We start from the raw sequence: 18,068 nt of genomic DNA on the forward strand, positions 1-18,068 counted from the left end.
TCTCCAAAGAGACACTTTACTTAAGTTTCAGTCCGCCTTGTTGGAGACACTTAAAAGCGGCCCTCAGTCTTTTTGTGTGTTCATCAGATGTCTCTGAGAACACTATAGTGTCATCTAAATAACAGACACATATTCCACTTCAGGTGCATTAGAAGATTATCCATCATCTGTTCAAAAGTTGCTGATGCATTACAGAAACCAAACAGCATTACCTTAAACTCATACAGGCCCTCAGGTGTGAAGATTGCAGTTTTCTCACGATCAGCCTCATCTACTTAGATTTGCCAGTATCCTGAGTACATGTCTATTGTTGAGAAAAACTTAGCCCCCTTCAGACAATCTAGTTTATCGTCAGTTCGTGGAAGGGGGTAAATGTCCTTTTTAGTTATCTTATTAAGCTTCCTGTAATCGACACAAAAGCACCAACTGCCATCCTTCTTCCTGACGAGGACCACTGTTGATGACCATGGGTGCTGTGAATGCTGAATGATGTCATTCTTAATCATTTTCTCTACCTTGTCAAGAATTATTCAACGTTCTGTTGCTGACACATGGTATGCTCTCTGGCTTATTGGTTGATCATCTCCAGTGCTAATCCGGTGCTTCACTGTCGATTTGTGTAATTTGCTCTTCACTTGTGGATTGAAGCATTCAGAGAGATCTTGAAGAATGGCAAGTAGCTTCTTCTATTGTTCCTTAGTGAGATCTGGTGATAGCCGAGCTAGAAGATCTTGCCTCGTAGTGGTAGCACTAATTTTGCCCACAGACTCTGCATGGGAGGTTTCTAAGATGTTCAGCTGTTCTTCGATAAACGGCTCAGCGTTTGCTATGCACGTGCGTCTTGGAAGGATCTGCAGTTCTCGGTGACAATTAACTATAGACAATTCACCGGATCAGTTCGTAAATGAGATGACAGAGGCTGGGATGACAAAGTTATTCTTCAGTGGTATGCTTCTCTAAAAGATGCATGGGTTGAGGCATGGCATGACACAGTATCTCATCTCATCTAGCATAATCTTTGAGCGACCAGAATCTATAATTGCCTGAGAAACTTTCAAAAAGTCCCATCTGAGAATGACGTCATGGCTACACTCTTGTAAGACAATGAATTCTAAGGGCTGTGTATGGTCACTTATACCAACATGAATGACACATCTACCTGTAGGTTTTGCATATTTCCCATTAGCCACCTTCAGCAGAGATGTTTTGTTGTCGAGGAATACAGATTTCCTGCAACTGGTGACGGTACTTCTCCGAAATGACTGAATATGATGCTCCAGAGTCCACAAGAGCTTGGGCTGGTCAGCCATCCATGAGGCTATCGACATAGTTTCCTATCATTTTTGTAGTGATTGACGGCAGAGGATTTTTCTCTTCGGCGGCCTCAACTCCAAGGAAGGTCGCACCCTCTAGTTTTCCAGGTTACGGCAGTTAGGTGATCAGCAGGAGCTTCTAAACGGCGATGGAGACCTTGATCAGTGTGTTGGGGAGCGTACTCTATAGCGGCTAGCTTGTGGCGAAGGTGACCTACGTCGTCCTGCACCCACATCTTCTTGTTCAGCTTTGTTGTTCAGGAGCTGTTGTCAGCTAAGATCGGTCTGCTGTATTCTGGTGCAGGTGCCATCAAATATCCGCCGCCTTTCTTGACAGTAGCGCACCACATGTCCCGGTCATCTGTAGTGGAAACATGCTGGTTGGTTATCGTGGGTCCTCCAGACGTCAGTCTTCCTTGGTGCCCATACAGGTTCCTCATGCACCATTGTGGGAACGTAGTTTCAAGACATCAATACAATGTTTGGAAGCCGTTCAAACTTCTTGTGTGCGATTCTTTTTTCATGCATTGTCTCGATATACTGGCACCATTTTATGAAGTTGAAGTTGTCTGCTGTCGAAACCTCCTTCAGGAGTAGAGCTCGATACATGTCCTCAGCAACAGCATTCATGAGATGTGAAACCTTATCTTCCTCCTTCATTCTCGGATCCGCTATTTTACACAGCTCCAAGAATGTAGGATGCTGTTGTTTCTCCTGGATGCTGTGCCCTGCACTTTATCTTCAGCCTTGCACTTCTGTCGTGTGTCGCCTGTAATACTTGCGCAGTTCTGCTTCAAATACTTCCCAGCCTGTGAACTTCTCTTCGTTGTTCTCATACTATTGCTTGACTGCCCTCCAAGTAGAAAAATACGTTAGCTAAACACACAGTGTCATCCCATTTGTTAAATTTGGCTATATGCTCATATACCTTCAGCCACTTGTTAGGATCTTGGCCATCGTCACCAGACAACCCAGAAAGATGTCTCATGTGGTGGCACACAGTTGCTGTCATCATTTTTTAAAAACTGTTTCGAACTTCACAGTTATACAGTAATCACATAAAAAAGAAAATAATGTTTTTAAACAACCTTCATTGGATCGCATCTTAACCCTCTTGTGATATTAGACAGGCTTTACCACATGCAAACAATATTTTCCTCTGGATTGCAAGTGTCCTGACACTATGCTTTGAGAGATCTGTGCCCTCAGTCATTTCAAAACATAGTGACAATACAGTTGCAGTGGCATAATTTTGGCCCTGCAGTTGTTGCATACACACAGTACCAAAGTAAAAATAGATTCTGTGTGTTTTAGCCATGTTGCCAAAATCAAGAAGTGTATAATTCCAAGTTTTGGTAAAACTCAGTAGTATCTGCACATCAATAAATGTCCCTGACACTGTTGTCATAAATGATTTCAGTGTGTTACTATGTATTGTGGCCAGTAGATGGTGATTAATGTCCATGGGTAACAAAATTGTCAGGAAATAAGACAAATTGCACCTGCTTACATATAAGTTAAACTGCTTCTACAATCTCCCAGATTTCTGTAATACGGAAATTTGGCATTATGGAAGTGTCAGATTCTACCCATCTGCTTTGACCCATGACGTCAGTATGGTGGAAACGGCTATCTCCAGCATACATAATATGGTGACAATGACATCACTACATACACACACCAACAAATGCAAACAAAAATAAAAATGACACAGTAATGTCTCACTTCAGAAACAAAATGAAACTAATGGGATGACCATGAAAAAGTTGGGGATTAGGGTGGGGACAAGGTAAAACCACAACATTAAAAAAATATGGCACCATCCAAAAACAAATAATATAAAAAAAATTAATTACAACATTCCGCTACACCAACAAAACCACAGGAAGTGGACATTTCCCTTGTCCGATACAGCTCAATTGAAACTATTGTTACATAAAAATCAGTAACTACATCCCCGAAAAGTGGAATTGCACACATCCCTTCAACTAATAGCTCAACTGCAGCTATCAGTGCCAAAAAATGGCACTTATAACTTTGATAAGTGGGAACTAAAACCCCAAAAACCCAAATACTCCATATCACTACATCAATTAAAACACAACCAACCTATCAGAAATATAAAACAGACAAAACATCACAATTACTATGGAATAAAGGCAGAATAGAAATTACTTACCACCAAAAGCTGATGGCAGTATCACCTGGGTTGGCCAGCATGAGTGGAGTACACCCCCCTCCCTCCCCCTCACACACACACACACACACACACACACACACACACACACACTCTCTCTCTCTCTCTCTCTCTCTCTCTCTCTCTCTCTCAAACACTCTTGACCTTCTGTCATACCCATACCTAACTAAAAAGCAATTTAAAAAGTTAGACTTCTTCTTGCACATCAAATATCAGACTAATTGCACCTAACCAAAAAGAATAAACCCTTAGTAACTCACTGAAAACACTTCCACAGCCAACAATGCCACACCACCTTTCTAAACTCAAAATCTTGTTTGGATGATGACAACCAAAACTCAAATGAACCAATATTAAACTTAGCATGTCCCAAGCAATTCAGAAACACTGCAACTAAGTGACAACACACACCATTACGTCATGGATCAAAGCAAATGAGTGGCATGACTCAGAATTTGTAGAGGTTTGTTAGTGCTCTTTGGTTCGATTCATGCTGTAAATGTGCATTCATAGTTGATTTACTGGAAGTTTGTCTTGCATTTATGCAGAAAAGCATGCCTAACATTACTTAGCTTAGTTCCAAATAATACAAACAGATCACTGCCTAAATGAAGCAGTTGTTAATAAGTACTCTGAGAGGACTAGAGAAAAATTGTTTGTTGCACCAGGATGTACAAATATCTTAATAGCCGAAACAGTTTGGTATAGCAGTTGTGTTACCTACATCTATGAGACGATCATATGTACATGGACAATCATTACTCAATAATGATACAGACAGATACATCCTCTAGTTGACATCCCATTGAAAAACGTGAAGTAAAACAAAATTTTGATGCACATGTGAGTGATGGCTGCTAGGCATTATCCTAGTTATCTTCATAAGATACTGTGGGAAATTACCTGTTTTCTCTGACTTGACTCCTATCACAGTATAGGTGTTCATAATTTGAGTCAGAATTTCCACTTCTGGTGCTTGCCATGCCATTTGATTCACATTTATATCCTAGCATGTGTGGTGTTATATGAAACATACATCCCATTAGAATGAGGTGGGTGACAAGATCTTAATACATTATGTTCTGGATTGCAGGTATTGAAACCTTTAACCCAGTTCATTAGGTTTTCTGGTGCTTTTTCTATTAGTGCACTACCCCATAAATTTGGATCATGCAGCTACAACTTTGGTTTTTGACTTTGTTTCATAGCATTGCTCAGTGTTAGCTGCAACTGGTTTGCAGTTAATTAGTTACATTTTCCAAGGATCAATTTGCACAATAGATCATATTAACATGTAAAGAGTCATTTTACATTCACATTGTGCTATAGCCAGAATAAACACAATTAATGGAACATAGTACTTCACAGAGCAACACATAAGATACACGTTGTGCATAACACTGAATACATTGACTGGACAATGGTAATACAGTGTACAGAATAGGCTGAGCACTCACAATCGTGTAAGACAAATACTTTTTCCTTGGTGGCTCACCAGAGTGTGCAAGGCGGCTGACCAAGGTGGCCTCTATAAGCAGGCCTGTCAACTGTATGGACGTGCAATTGCAGAGACTGCACTTATGAGTGAAGGTACATCACATTGCAATTAATTTGTATCTATCATTATATTCTGAACATTTCTAAGCTTTTTTTATGTGAGTTAGTAATTCCTGCCCTTCACCTTTTGCACATTACAATAATCGAAATTATTTAAGGGGTAGTAGTAATTCTCAAGGAGAACCTTTCTCAGTTTGTTTTCAAATTTTACTTAGCAGTCTGTCAGACACTTTATACCACTGAGTAAATGATCAAAAATTTTTGTAGAGTAATGAATGCTATTTTTCCTTTTGGCCTTGTAATTATGATCATTGTTCCTTTTGAACTGCAGTGGATTATTTATAACAAACTTCACGAGGGTATAAATATACTGTGAAGTAGTAGTCAGGATGCCCAACTCCTTCAACAGATGTCTGTAAGGTGATTGTGGGTGAGCATCACATATTCTTCTTACAGCACATTTTTGCGAAATGAAGACTTTCTTTCTTAAAGATGGATTACCCAGGAATATTATTGTCTTCTGCTAAAAGAACTAATTCTGCTTGGTATTTACTAGATGGAAGATTGTTTATGCATATGGGGAACAATAGCAGACCTAAGATTGAACCTTGGGAACCCCATATGCGATTTCTTTCCAGTCAGAATTATGTCCCTAGACTGTATTGTATGAATTACTGAATACAACTTTCTGCATTCTTTTGGTTAGATATGACAGTCTCCACTGATTGGCTGTATCATCAATCCCATAGAACTTTAATGTACCAAGGAGACTACTGTGATTCACATCAGATGTCTTAAATGGGTCTCAGAAAATTTCGAGCTGCACTGTTTTATTATTTGATCCTTGGGGTGAATGAACATGTAAACCACATTCTCAGTAGAGCAACGCTTCTGAAACCAAAGCAGTGGACACTTCAATTACATGTTACAGTGGCACTAGCAAGAATTGTTGAATGAGGTGCAGATAAAAATTGCTTATATTGTTAAGGTAGTGTTTATCATGATGTATTAGTGCACAGTTACATTTTTCTAGATTAAACCATGTTGTGCTGTCAAGTTTCATTTGAGTCAAGCAAATTGTAACATTGGATAAACAATTTGGTACATATGTGTTCTTGCACTGTGCTAGAAAGTAAAATTGTGTAGTTTCTGTGCATCTTCATTAAAAAAAAAGACATGCAAAGATAATTTGGATGATAGAAAGTGTTGTGAATTAGCAGGAGCCAATTCACGGGGTTTGGAGGAAGCCGAAAGGCATGCGTTTAAGCTCACGCAGGCTGGCGTGAGGTCTGGAAAATGACAAGGAATTATAGTAGCCAAAAATAGTACATAGCTTCTGGAATACTTAACTTTAATCCATAATTGGTGTACATCACTCTTGACGGTACATTAATAACAATCTCAATATAAACTGGTAATGGCGCCTTGCTAGGTCGTAGCAAATGACGTAGCTGAAGGCTATGCTAACTATCGTCTCGGCAAATGAGAGCGTATTTGTCAGTGTAGCATCGCTAGCAAAGTCAGCTGTACAACTGGGGCGAGTGCTAGGACGTCTCTCTAGACCTGCCGTGTGGCGGCGCTCGGTCTGCAATCACTGACAGTGGCGACACGCGGGTCCGACGTATACTTGTGGACCGCGGCCGATTTAAAGGCTACCACCTAGCAAGTGTGGTGTCTGGCGGTGACACCACAGAAAGAAATGCAGATGTGTAAGAATTCAGATTCAAATAGGTACACTTGAAGACAAACATCACTAATCGAGCATATTTGACGTATACAGATTTGCAGAGTCATTCTCATATGTGACAGTGACAGTGTGACAATCTGTGGTGGAGTAAAATAACATGTCTTCAGCAATTAATCTGTGTAACCACTAATCACACCTAACAAACCACAGAAATCACTCTTATCAGGAATACACTTTTTTTGTATTCATATGACCAGTTTTGAGACATTAAATTTCATTATCTAATATTGTCAGTTTGTTTCATTATCCAATATTGTCAGTATGGATGATCCACATGAAGTTCATTGCAATTTCTTGAGTTTTGCTGATGGCTGGAATGTACCAGAAAAGCATGTTTAAGTGCACTGTATCATATACTATAATTTATGCACTGTAGATGTAATGATTCATTTAATATTTGGCAGTGGGATTGGATGCCACAAAACTGGTCATCCAAATTAGTCCTAACAGTGACTTTGGAAGAATTCAGTCAGTTTTTGTAAACTACTTCAGATTTCGACCCTCAAAAGCATCATAAAGATGACCAAATGCTTGCATCCTTAGTTATTTCTAGCGGAAATTCTGTCTCACAAAGGAAGAGAGATCAGAGTGACAAGTTGAAAATAGTAAATTAGTAAGTACTGTGCTTGCTTCACTTCAAATATAAGTAAATGTACAGCTGTCTTCAACCCAGAACACTTATTTTGAACATCGTAATGTTTTATTATGGAGTGTCCATTTGGAGGTGGTGTGCCCTTGCCTTTGGCTGAGGTTTGCACTGACAGATCCAACTAGTTATGGGATTACCTGTAGTTTAATGTGGGGTACAAACCAGTGTACAATTTGATATTTTTCACCTACACACATCATGGCAAGATGTGATAAGTGATGGAAAAAGGACCAATACTTAATGTGGTGGTGAGCCCCCAAGGTCTTATAATTTACTTACTGAGCTACACATGTAAGAGACTGAGAGGTAAAGGTGGAGCAAAAGTGAGAAACTGAATTAATAATTCAGTTACCGAATAGGGAAAAATGGAGGAGGAGAGGAACGCTAATGGCTAAGTTCTGACAGCCACCATATAGCAAAAGGGTAAGGAAGAGTTGTATGCAAACAGAGAACAAGTCCAAGAGGGGATAGTGAAGAGTGAGTTTCCATCACTGAAATTAGCGGAAACTAGTTCTGGTTAGGAGGCTCTAAATATCATGTGTAATGCATGTTTGTAATGTGCTCAGTATTTCCTATGGTATCTGCACGACATACAATGTTGTTCCTGCAGTTACACTGACAGTGTGTGTGTGTGTGTGTGTGTGTGTGTGTGTGTGTGTGTGTGTGTGTGTGTGTGTGTGTAATTTCTCAACTTCATGCAGTCCTTGGCAGTAAATCATTGGCTTATTTGAACTACAAGCTTTTGTGTGTTTCTCCCAGTTTTATGCACACATTGAACTGTAACCTAATATTTAGTGTGCACAAAACAACTTGGCCTGTTCCTGCATAATGAATGGAGAGGAGGCAGTTGTACTGGGGGTTTAGTTGTGAAAGACCACCACATGATTTGTCAGCTGTTAGCAAGTCTGCAGTTGTATTAACAGGTTATGCCAGTACAAACAATAATTCAACAAATTACATTCAAAGTTTCTCATTAGAGTATCTAAAAAGAAATGGCTGTGTAAACAAAGGTTAAACCACAGCAAATTAAGCACAATCACATATTGCCAGAAAGAAATTTTCATAAAACAAAAAAGTGTAAAAAATGTATTGTGGGGAGCAAAGTGTTTTAATAAAACACTGAAAAGGTAAAATAAAGAACTTGTCATATTAAAGTTGTGTGGCCATTCCCTGGTGTTCTGTTCATAAATATTATCTGAATATGAAATTGTCTTCTTCCATGTCTTTTCTGTAGTAGTGAAGCCTTTCCTCCTCTGTGTTCTCTTTATTATTGTTGTTGTATGATTGGAGTAGCTAATAGTTCCAACAATCCTCTCAAGCACAACTTTTAATGAGAATTTTGCTTCCTCATTTGCCTCTTCTGACATAAATGTAATAACATTGCATATAATCAGATGTGCATGACTATGAAAAACTTTCCCTAGAGTGAAAGTGCTTGAAGACAGTGGCACCTGTGCAACATAGGAAAGAGAAAGCAACAAGAATGCTCAAAGTGTGCAAGTTGACAGGTTACTGCCAAATGTGGTGCCTGCCCATTCAGAACAAAGGGGTGAACTCACTCAGGATGACTAAGCATTTTTGCACACGTGACATGTTTCATAATGTTTCCAGAATAAGGTTACACGTAGCCAGTGTGATCTGCAAATGTTGCCATCAGCACAAGCTGGAATTTAGATCTTCTACCAGTCAGTGGCACACAAACTACTTTCTTGTTCATTTAAGACATGCAGAAACTGGAAATTGATGCATCTGTGTTCCCCCTCTGCCTCCCCCTTCCTCCAATCTACAGAGACTGGTGCCAGTTAATGGCGAGGTGCAATAGTCAGCTGTAAACATTGTTTCCTCTTAACTACACCACCACAAATAGCTGTTTCCATGTTGCTAACTTCAGTGTGGATGTGGCTTAATGTGTCAGGTGATAACAGGATATTTTTATAGCCTGCTTCCTTCATGGCCATTACCGTTAGCTTATCCCACTTCTGGGCCTTTATGTATTGCAGAAATACAGTTTTTCTATTCTTCAAATTATTTAATTGGATAGATAAAAAAAATCTTCTGACCAAGTGCCCACAGAAACACACACACACACACACACACACACACACACACACACACACACACACACACACACACACACGGCTGTTGTGAAGCTTTCGGAGCCAGTGGCAGAAGGGTTGAAGGATGAAGGAAAAGGACTGGAGAGGTCTAGAAAATAGATTTTGGGAAGTCATCCAGAACTGCAGGTTGGGGGGAGACTTACCTTATGGTATGAGAAGGAGAGACTGATTGTTCAGGACTGCTTCGGACGAGATTTGAGAACCTGAGAGCTTAAAGGTGGAGGACAGGATAATATGCATACAGCATTGTGCATGAGTTAATAAGAGTGAGAAGCTAAGTGCATTGTATGTAACAAAGATGGGAGGGGCTGGTGAAAAATAGATGGGAAAGACAACGAAAGATGTAGAAAACTGAAATGGAGGGAAGCAAAGAGTAGTTACAGTGAAGAAAAGCTGAGACAGAAGAAATTAATGTGAATTAAGGTCAGGTGAGTGGTGAGAACCAAGGACATGTAGTGGTAGTTCCCACCTGCAGAGTTCTGAGGAAATTGTGTCTGGGGGAACAATACCGATGGCGTGTGTGATGAAACAGCTACACACACTTCCGTCCATATCAAACCTACCAATAAACAACAGTACTTCCATTTTGACAGTTGCCATCCTTTCCATGTCAAACGTTCCCTCCCATACAGCCTTGTCATACAAGACAAATTTATTAGTTTGGATGCAGACTCTTTACAGCAATACGCCACCATTCTCATCTCAGCCTTCACTGCACGTAATTACCCCACCAGCCTAGTTAAAAAGCTGATTTCCTGGGCCATCACTTCCAGGCCTGATGTTGCTGATCCCCCCACAAAATACTTCGGAGCACACCATTGGTGACTCGATATTATGCTGGTCTGGAATGTGTTAATCAGCTACTTTGACAAGGCCATGACTGCCTAAAATCATGCCCTGAAATGAGATCCATTCTGTCAGAAAGTTTGCCGTCCACGCCTAGAATAATTTTGTCCCCCTCACAATCTCCGCAGTATTCTTGTCAGACCCTATGCTCGTTCTGCATCCATCTCCCTACCTTATGGCTCCTACCCCTATCCACGCTGCAAGACTTGGCCTACGCACCTTCCTACCGCCACCTATAATAGGCCTGTAACTGGCAAAACATATATTATCAAATGGAGAGCCACCTGCTAAATGACACGTCATATACCAGCTATTATGCAAACACTGTTCAGCCTTCTACATCGGCATGACTACCACCAAATTATCAATTAGGATACTGGGCATAAGCAGAGGGTATATATTGGGAACTCGCAATATCCTGTTGCAGAGCATGCTCTACAACATGACATTCATGACCTCAGCACCTGTTTCACCCCACGCACCATCTGGATTCTTCTCCCAGACACTGGTTCCTCAGAACTCTACAGGTGGGAACTACCACTACAAAATGTTCTTCGTTCTCGCCACCCACCTGGCCGTAATTTATGTTAATTTCTTCCATATCAGCTTTTCTTCACTGTAACTACTCTTTGCTTCACTTCGTTTCAGTTTTCTACATCTTTTGTTGTCTTTCCTGTCTATTTTTAATCACCCCCTCCCACATCTGTTATGTACAATATGCACTTAGCCTCTCACTTTTAGTAGCTCATGGACAATGTTTTAGTGGTAATCTCTGTCTTGCGTATTACCCTGTCTTCCACCTTTAAGCTCTCAGGTTTTCAAATCTCATCAGATGCAGTCCCCAACAAACTGTCTTTCCTTTTAATACGGTGCAGTAAATCTCCCCTGACCTGCAGTTCTGGGTGACTTTCCCAAAATCTACCCCTTTTTGTAGACCGGTCGTGTCCTTTTCATTCGCCTTTCTTCCTTCCCCTTCTGCCTGAAAGAGGAACCACTGGCTCTGAAAGCTTACCAGTGACAACTGTCTTTTATGTGTGTGTTCTGCGCCACTTGGTGAGTAGATTTTTATCTTTTTAATTAAATAAATTTATAAATAATTCATATTTTTTCTATTCCCTATATTTTTGTTTATTATTTTCTAACCAGCATTTGGTATGGCATTTATTGTTAATGTAATTATCTAAGAAAGGATCTCTCAGGACATTCTGGATCAAAACTGATATTTTAGCCCAACCTCGCCCCCCCCCCCCCCCCCCCCCCCAAAAAAAAGAAAAACACCGCCACCATCACTGCCTATTTTTGAACTTGTTTCATACAGTTCATCTATATTACTGTATAAAGACATGTCATTTCATGTTGTTGTTGTGGTCTTCAGCCCTGAGACTGGTTTGATGCAGCTCTCCGTGCTACTCTATCCTGTGCAAGCTTCATCATCTCTCAGTACTTACTGCAACTTACATCCTTCTGAATCTGCTTAGTGTATTCATCTCTTGGTCTCCCTCTACAATTTTTACCCTCCACACCGCCCTACAATGCTAAATTTGTGATCCCTTGATGCCTCAGAACATGTCCTTCCAATTGGTCCCTTCTTCTTGTCAAGTTGTGCCACAACTCCTCTTCTCCCCAATTCTATTCAATACCTCCTCATTAGTTATGTGATCTACCCATCTAATCTTCAGCATTCTTCTGTAGCACCACATTTCCAAAGCTTCTATTCTCTTCTTCTCCAAACTATTTATTGTCCATGTTTCACTTCCGTACATCTATACTCAACATTAACAAATTTCTCTTCTTCAGAAACGCTTTCCTTGCCATTGCCAGTCTACATTTTATATCTTACTCTACTTCGACCATCATCAGTTATTTTGCTCCCCAAATAGCAAAACTCCTTTACTACTTTAAGTGTCTCATTTCCTAATCTAATTCCCTCAGCATCACCTGACTTAATTCGACTACATTCCATTATCCTCGTTTCGCTTTTGCTGATGTTCATCTTACATCCTCCTTTCACGACACTGTCCATTCCGTTCAACTGCTCTTCCAAGTCCTTTGCTGTCTCTGACAGAATTACACTGTTATCGGCGAAAATCAAAGTTTTTATTTCTTCTCCATGGATTTTAATACCTACTCTGAATTTTTCTTTTGTTACCTTTACTGCTTGCTCAATATACAGATTGAAAAGCATCGGGGAGAGGCTACAACCCTGTCTCACTCCATTCCTAACCACTGCTTCCCTTCATGTTCCTCGACTCGTAACTGCCATCTGGTTTCTGTACAGATTGTAAATAGCCTTTCGCTCCCTGTATTTTACCCCTGCCACCTTCAAAATTTGAAAGAGAGTATTCCAGCCAACATTGTCAAAAGCTTTCTCTAAGTCTACAAATGCTAGAAACGTAGGTTTGCCTTTTCTTAATCTAGCTTCTAAGATAAATGGTAGGGTCAGTATTGCCTCACATGTTCCAATATTTCTACGGAATCCAAACTGATCTTCCCCGAGGTCGGGTTCTACTTTTTCCATTCGTCTGTAAGGAATTCGCATTAGTATTTTGCAGCTGTGACGTATTAAACTGATAGTTCGGTAATTTTCACATCTGTCAACACCTGCTTTCTTTGGGATTGGAATTATTATATTCTTCTTGAAGTTTGAGGGTATTTCGCCTGTCTCATACATCTTGCTTACCAATGGTAGAGTTTTGTCAGGACTGGCTCTCTCAAGGCCGTCAGTAGTTCTAATGGAATGTTGTCTACTCCTGGGGCCTTGTTTCGACTCAGGTCTTTCAGTGATCTGTCAAACTCTTCACGCAGTATCCTATCTCCCATTTCATCTTCATTTACATCCTGTTCCATTTCCATAATATTGTCCTCAAGTACATCGCTCTTATATAGACTCTCTATATACTCCTTTCACCTTTTTGCTTTTCCTTCTTTGCTTAGAACTGGGTTTCTATCTGAGCTCTTGATATTCATACAACTGGTTTTGTTTTCTCCAAAGGTCTCTTTAATTTTCCTGTAGGCAGTATCTATCTTACCCCTCGTGAGATAAGCCTCTACCATCCTTACATTTGTCCTTTAGCAGTCCCTGCTTAGCCATTTTGCACTTCCTGTCGATCTCATTTTTTAGATATTTGTATTCCTTTCTGCCTGCTTCATTTACTGCATTTTTATATTTTCTTCTTTCATCAATTAAATTCAGTATTTCTTTTGTTACCCAAGGATTTCTACTAGCCCTCATCTTTTTACCTACTTGATCCTCTACTGCCTTCACTACTTCATCCCTCAGAGCTACCCATTCTTCTTCTACTGTATTTCTTTCCCCCATTCGTGTCAGTTGTTCCCTTATGCGCTCCCTGAAACTCTGTACAACCTCTGGTTCTTTCAGTTTATCCAGGTCCCATCTCCTTAAATTCCCATCTTTTTGCAGTTTCTTCAGTTTTAATCTACAGTTCGTAACCAATAGATTGTGGTCAGAGTCCACATCTGCCCCTGGAAATGTCTTAAAATTTAAAACCTGGTTCCCAAATCTCTGTCTTACCATTATATAGTCTATCTGATACCTTCTAGTATCTCTAGGATTCTTCCAAGTATACAACCTTCTTTTATGATTCTTGAACGAAGTGTTAGCTATGATTAAGTTATGCTCTGTGTAAAATTCTACCAGGCGGCTTCCTCTTTCATTTCTTACCCCCCATCCATATTCACCTACTATATTCTCTCTCTTTTCCTACTCTCGAATTCCAGTCACCCATGACTATTAAATTTTCGTCTCCCTTCACTATCTGAATAATTTCTTTTATCTCACCATACATTTCTTCAATTTCTTCATCATCTGCAGAGCTAGTTTGCATATAAACTTGTACTACCGTAGTAGGCGTGAGCTTCGTGTCTATCTTGACCACAATAATGCATTCACTATGCTGTTTGTAGTAGCTTACCTGCACTCCTATTTTTTATTCATTATTAAACCTACCTCTGCATTACCCCTATTTGATTCTGTATTTATAACCCTTTATTCACCTGACCAAAAGTCTCATTTCTCCTGTCACCGAACTTCACTAATTCCCGCTATATCTAACTTTAACCTATCCATTTCCCTTTTTAAATTTTCTAACTTGCCTGCCCGGTTAAGGGATGTGACATTCCACGCTCCGATCCATAGAACGCCAGTTTTCTTTCTCCTGATAACGACGTCCTCCTGAGTAGTCCCCACCCGGAGATGCGAATGGGGGACTATCTTACCTCCGGAATATTTTACCCAAGAGGACGCCATCATCATTTAACCATACAGTAAAGCTGCATGCCCTCGGGAAAAATTACAGCTGTAGTTTCCCCTTGCTTTCAGCCGTTCGCAGTACCAGCACAGCAAGGCCATTTCGGTTAGTGTTACAAGGCCAGATCAGTCAATCATCGAGACTGTTGCCCCTGTAACTACTGAAAAGGCTGCTGCCCCTCTTCAGGAACCACACGTTTGTCTGGCCTCTCAACAGATACACCTCCATTGTGGTTGCACCTACGGTACGGCCATCTGTATAGCTGAGGCACGCAAGCCTCCCCACCAACGGCAAGGTCCGTGGTTCGTGGTGGTTTGGGGGGGGGGGGGGGGGGGGGGGGTAATTTCATATTTTGGCAAAAATTCAATTTTTTGCATGATACTCTAATAAACGTTTGGACAAACATATTTTTTAAGTGACTATCTAGTTTTCTGTCAAAACTAACTTCGCAAGGGAGAGACGCTGTGCTATGAAAATATGCCGTTTAGTTTTTTCCCAGTCAGTTTAAACTATGATAGCAGAGCATGTAAACCATTGTACAAATTGTTTCTGCCATTCATATTCTTTCTCTTTTTATATAATTTCAAACAAATATTGCTTGCAGAACATTGTGGTTTCCTTCCTAGCTGCCAGTTTTGGAGAAGAAAAGGATAGTTATATTTATGCCTTATTGGCTTATGATTAGAATACTACCAAAGAATCGAGTTGTCTAAAACTTTAATTCTTCCCATTCGCATATTAAAACTAAGGGAAATAATATCATTGAGGCTATCCTCACAGGTCCAGCAGTTGAAGAGCTCTCTCTCTCTCTCTCTCTCTCTCTCTCTCTCTCTCTCTCATACGGCATACACCAGTGTTACCAAGTGATGTACTCAATAATTTGAAGCAACTTAATTCCCAATCACAATTTGTAGAGTGGAGAGAAGAGATTACAATAGAGGAGAAAAGGAAATGGACGGGAGCGGGGGGGGCAGTGGAGTGTAGGACATGTATCAGATTCCCCTACGTATTTAGAAAATGTGAAGCATTGACAGGTTCACTAGTCTTAAATAGTAACAAAGCAAGATATATCATGTGTAATGTTGATGCATTTTGCAAGTTCATTATTTATTTTTGTGTCAGTATGGAACCCATTATTTACATCTGGGGTTTTATGGAACCAGTCATTTGTAAAGTAACATAGTCAGAATTAGGCTAGCCATTTACTAATGTGTAATTGTGAGAAAAAATTTTCCTGTTTTGTCACTCTTGTGGACACTTTCTTGACATGCACATTTTATCTAAAATGTTGGGAAATTTCATGAAATTAAAATTTTAAATGTTAGACTAATAAAAAGGCATCATTATGTAGGTAACATTCTGTTTTCTCCCATTTAGGACTACAGGCTGGAAGAGAACACACTGTGCTTTGGCTTGTAAATGAAGACTACGGCTAATTTGAAGCTGCAGATGGAAGACTACAGAAACATATGCTTTATTTCTCGCAGCTGCTCTGCATTAATAGAAACACTGGTTAATAGAGGTTTAGTTATGGACAATTTCAGTGCTGAGATTGTCCGTGGTGCAGACCATGATAAAATAAGTGACTGTGGGAATGAGGGCTTTGCAGTGGCACACGATATTGTCTTAGCCTTACGTGGAGAATGTTGTCAAATCCTTACTCACCCTTCTTGATACCTTCTGTGCTAACAGACTTCAAATGTTTCTCAAAAACATTTATTGAATCAGGCCATCAGTAGCTGCAGTAATATTAAAGTTTGAAATCCTTAAGTGATACACAACTGTCTCTGTTTGGGAGTAATAGTTACAGAGGCCTGGAAACCAAAATTATACATCTGATTTAGTAAATACATGACAAATTAATTGCCACGTGTAAAACTAGAGAGCAACTCTGGAAAAATGAAGTAACTGCAATGGGCCGTTTAATGTGGAATGATGCATTGGATTTAAATTTACATCAGGTGTTCTGAGATCGAAAACAGAATAACTACAATACTGGGCATAGCTTGTTTGTATAAAAGAAAATTCAGCATTAGTGAAGTATGACAGTGGCCAGACAGCAAAGTCTGAAGTATCCAAGGAGTTTTCTGTGAAGTGTGAGTGAGAATGGAGGGCCATCACCAAGAAATTGTTGCAGAGTTACACATGACACAAAACAATAGTGAGAATCTGATGCATGACGTCACTTCAGTGGAAATAGGGATGACTCGAGGAAAATTTGAAGTAGAATATAAAAGTAGTTAATTGATTACATACTGTCTTGACCCCCACAACTTAAAGAGAACTACAGGTTTTTAACTGTCTAATACATAATTCAGATCTAGTGGGTAGGAAGCAGATTATGGTGGTAAATTAATGTTAAGCAAGTATAAAGTTATATGGCTAGGAGACGCTCAAGATTAAATTCAGCTGCCTGATCAGAAAGGGGTGGTCTTTTTAAACTTCACACACAGTCAACTCTCCTTTTTGCAAAGTGAGAGAGTTGTCATAAGTATATCTGTTGTGGGTGACTATAATGGGAGTATTTTTATAGTGTACCATCATATACATGTTCTATGATGTTTGAAGAAGGGAAATTATGAAATCCAAAGTGGGCACATAACCCACCCCTTGTGTGTGTGGGCCCAACACACTTAATGTCCCCATCCAGTGTATGGGCAACCATCAATATGCCCTCACTCTGAAATAATAGAGATGTTTGGAATTTAATCTAGACTGTTGACAAAAATTCTACTGATCATTAGCTTTATGCCTCCACCTCTCCTTCACTTTCCAGCCTAAAACTAGAAGTGAATATTTCTTCCACTGCCACGATTCAAACCAGCTGCCTCAGCATCCAGTGCAGTCACAGTGTGTCTGTTGGTGACCTTTGCAACAGAGATAGGTTTTGGATAATGTTAACATTTGTGATATGGTTTTAAAAAAAGCTAGACCTTACGAGGTTGTAAATGCAACTTCCGTACAGAAGATAAAATTTGGTCCATAAATTTGCAAGTGTGTGTTTTCTGGTTAGAGAAAAAGTTTGAGATTTAAGTTTGTAGTTTGGTAATTTTGCAGTTTTGCTCCAAAAATAATAAACAAAGGTAAATGAATGTAATCTTTGCAGTATGCTTAGAAGGTAAAATCTTTGCTAGATAATACAAACCCATCACATCTTTGTTCTTTCAGTTCTGCACCAGGGAAGAAATAGCTTCAGATTACTATGACAAAACTGTGCCTGGAGTTTTGAACTTGGATCCGTCATTTGCAGGCAGTGTGCTATCAGTTGCCTAAGTTTTCACCTGACATATGAGGGGGTCAAAAAGTTTCTAGCCTTAAAAATAATGAAAGAAATTTCATAATACCAATTTATTTTTCAATGTAATGCCTGTGTA

General features: G+C 39.8%; 1 protein-coding gene across 2 annotated transcripts in view; it reads left to right on the top strand.

Annotated features, from left to right (window-relative positions):
- Positions 1-18,068, top strand: part of LOC126106881 (uncharacterized) — a 111,676-nt gene that overhangs the window by 8,460 nt on the left and 85,148 nt on the right. The window contains exon 2 of one of the 2 annotated variants that reach the window (XR_007523412.1): positions 16,072-17,908. The exons of the other annotated variant lie outside the window; for it this stretch is intronic. The gene's annotated coding sequence lies outside the window, so the exon portion shown is untranslated. Of the gene's footprint in view, positions 1-16,071; positions 17,909-18,068 lie in introns of those variants that run through there. 2 annotated transcript variants of the gene reach the window in all.

This window comes from Schistocerca cancellata, chromosome 10 (assembly GCF_023864275.1).
Source record: "Schistocerca cancellata isolate TAMUIC-IGC-003103 chromosome 10, iqSchCanc2.1, whole genome shotgun sequence".
Lineage (NCBI taxonomy): Eukaryota > Metazoa > Arthropoda > Insecta > Orthoptera > Acrididae > Schistocerca > Schistocerca cancellata.